The sequence below is a fragment of the Ceratotherium simum genome, chromosome 19, assembly GCF_057802395.1.
Source record: "Ceratotherium simum simum isolate JZ-2026a chromosome 19, ASM5780239v1, whole genome shotgun sequence".
NCBI classification, from domain to species: domain Eukaryota; kingdom Metazoa; phylum Chordata; class Mammalia; order Perissodactyla; family Rhinocerotidae; genus Ceratotherium; species Ceratotherium simum.
The window spans coordinates 25900360-25903832 of record NC_141918.1 but is presented as its reverse complement, the minus strand read 5'-3'; the positions used below and the strand labels follow the sequence as shown (position 1 = coordinate 25903832).

At 40.0% G+C, this 3473-nt stretch overlaps 1 pseudogene; it reads right to left on the bottom strand.

Moving 5' to 3' along the window:
* Positions 1–904: 904 nt before the first annotated feature.
* Positions 905–2190, bottom strand: LOC101396871 (cerebral cavernous malformations protein 2 homolog pseudogene; annotated as a pseudogene).
* Between the last annotated feature and the right edge of the window lie 1283 nt (positions 2191–3473).

Genomic DNA, 3473 nt, shown 5'->3' with positions numbered 1-3473 from the left:
CCTTGCCTCCAGGGAGATCTGGAAAATTTTGCCCAAGCCTTTTGTGGGCAGGGACCCACAGGGTGTCCATTTGGAATAACAGCTTTGCTTCTTCAAAAAAAATCATTTGGCTTGATTTTAGAGAAGAAAAATTTCCTTGGTAGATTTTAACAAAAGTATCAATGAAAAGCTGTTCCTTGTAGTTGATGATAGATTATCACAAATTTTATGATTTAGAAAGGAAACTTAGTAAAGAAAGGTAGACATATTTTATGCCTACTCCACCCCGTGAATCTCTTCTGGTTTCAATCACAGACTGAAACCAATTATAAAATGTTTAGCTACATAGTTCAGTGAACTATTTCATGATTCAGATAGACTGATTGGACCTTTCTTTGTTCATGTATTAATTTATTCAATGTCTGAATTAGCACAGTCATTTTTTATGCACTCAGGAAGCTTTCACTATATCATCACCCCTCTACTCCCACCAAAAAATCCTGCATTTTAGGAATCTCAGTGACTTCTTATCAGTTAGCTTGGAAATAAAGAATTTTGACAGCCAATATCTAAATCGTTAGGCAACAAACAAGTCAACAAAATATATTTCTCCAGAATTGTGACATTACCTGTGGGATTATCAGAAAATTATTTTAACTGAACCCTCCTCACACAAAACTGGCATTCAATAAATTCTTCTTTAACAAATGAATGGCTTAAAAACTGTAGCCTTGTATGTTTACAAAATAGTTTATAGAAGATGTCAGTAATAAGAAAGGATTTCTGTAAGGAGGTGGCAGGAGAAAGAACATTTCAGTCAATGTAGCAGGAAATGAAAATATCTGGATATTTTTGGCTAATATGATAAAATGAGTTATCATTTTATGTTCCTTGATATATTGTTTCTTGATATATACATGCTCCTTCACAGTAGAGGGCCACCTGTGCCCGGAGCCCCTCGCCCAGCCCCCAGCCCAGAGATGCGAAGGGCAGATGCACAGAGGTCTAGGGAACCTCTTCCCAAGAAGTCCTGACAACGACGAAGGGCGTGGGTGGGGACAGCAAGGCGCCCAGGCCCTGCCCTTACGGTGATGATGCTGCGCCCATCCTTCACCTACACGGTCTCCAGGAAATTCTCAAAGTGATGGCTGTGCTCCTCACGGATGAAGGGCCATAGATCCAGCAGCAGGAATTTTCCAGTGTTGCCGTAGAGCTGCTGCAGGTTGATGCCGAACTCATGGACTGAGGCCCTTTTGCGGTCCTTGTGTGCAGCAACTTGAGGGATCTCCTGCACTAAGAGCGTGATGCGCGTCGTCAGCACGCACTCCTGCCCCAGCTCCGCGGCTCTGATGCTCGCAGGGCTCTGCCGACCGCCTGGGCGAGAGGCGACGTCTGCACGCGGAAGGACCGGAGCGAGACGCCAACCGCGTGCGCACACTCAGGGAAGGGGAAAGTGCTGGCTTCGGTCTCATAGGGTTCCTTAATGTCCCCTTTTGTGAAGGGACAGGGGGTGGGTGGGTGTTGAGGCCCCATCAAATATTGCTCCGCCCAGAAAGTGGATGGTGGACCCTGTGTAAGCCATCTGGAAGGCTTGGCTGGGCATGGAGCACAGCTCTTCTGCAGCAAGCTGGTGCTCCGCGGCCAGGACCACCTGGTAGCTCGCCTCCACAGGCCCCACTCGGCTCGCGGACAGGAGCCTGCGCTGAGGCCTCTGGAACATTGGGCACAGACTCTGCCTGGGGAATTGCAAGGGTCCTGGGCTGTCTTCAAGACCACCAGGTGCAAGGCCTCATCTTGGAAGTAGGAGACGGTAGCGATGTCATGGATGGGGACCCTGAGATTTTGTCCTGCCCCGTTCCTCCAGGCCAGCTTGACATGGTAGGCAGACAGGCTGCTCACGGCATCATGCTCCTGGGTCAAGTGTTGGGATGCTGGTAGGTTGTCTTGGCACCATCTATGGAGAGCAGGATTTCCTACTGTAGGCATTCAGTTGTCCTGGTATGCAGTTAACAGACCTAAGTACTTCAGCTCCTCCATACAGTTGCTCAGCGGTCTGTTGGGCTCCCCATACTCAGCCAAGGACAGGTGCAGAGGATGCCTTTTTGTCACCTTCTCCTGGGATTTTATCTCTACTCTGTTCACCTTTAGGAATACTCATTTAAACGAAGACACAATTCCAGCCTTCTTGACCCCCTTGCTCGCCTCTTCCATGTCCCATGTGCAGCTCCAAGTCAAAATTGAGTGAGATTAAGTGTAAATTTTATTCATCAACTTTTGGTGCATTAACCACGTCTTAATTCGGTGTTTTATCCTAGTCATAGAGACAAGGACCTTTGGCTTTATTATAAGAAGAGCTAATTTTACAGCTCTTATATACAAAAGGCAGTTGATAGCAGCTTACATGTTTGGTAGTTTATAAAGTTAAAAACTCCACATTTTAGATGTTCTGCACCGTTTTTTCTTTAACCTGATTTTAGATATACAGATTTAATCTATTTCTTGGCATAATAAAACTAACACTTGTATGCACACAAACTAAATTTTTGGTAATTATTTAAAAAAGTATTCTTAGATATCAATATTTCTCATGATAGGTTTCAAATTTGCTTTTTTCTATGTTAAGAAATAGTATGTAGAACAGTTAAGAAAACACTTTCTTCTCTAAAGCAATTGATCAGTTAATATTTTTGTCACTAAAACTGAACTATCAAATGTCTCAAATTCATTTACAGAAATAGTATTATTTTATACATTTTTGTTTTATTTTACAGCACAGTATGCATAGTTTACTCTTCCAGTGAAGTCCCCAAACAACCAAGTCTAGAAAACTGAGAAAAGATGAGGTACTATATAAATAACTCAGATAATTCAAAATTATATCAACATGTTATAGTTCTTAAGTTCTTTCTCCCCAACATTAATAGAAATACTTTTATCTCATGAAAAAATTTAAATATACTCAATGATTATTTTTTCTCCCCTGTTATATAATTTAGACTCAATTTTTTAGTGAAAATTATAAAAGTTAGAGGTGTATTCATCTCTAAATAATAAAATATTACCCAATATTGACAATGGTGCTTAAAATAAAATTGTAAAAATATAAAATGGTAAGTGGTACATATTTATGCAACCTCATATAGTGTTTGAACAATTATGTGCAAGAGTAACACAGTATTGCACATGTTTGTGAGTCATTTCAAATCCTCATTCCAAAACATTTTTGTGGTTTTATTGACATCATTCACCAAGATTTTGTAATTTATTGTTTATAAGTATTTCTTTAGTGTTATTCATTATACTCTGATTTTATAATATCAATGAAATTTTTTCTATGTTAATATAACATGTCTATACAATATTTTATTCAAATGAACAAAATAGTTATAATTTTAATATTGAAGAATTACTTCAACTACTTTAAACAATTTTACAGAAATATGTAATTTCAAAATATTTTCCCCAACGCTACATTTTTACTATAGTAAGCTCAC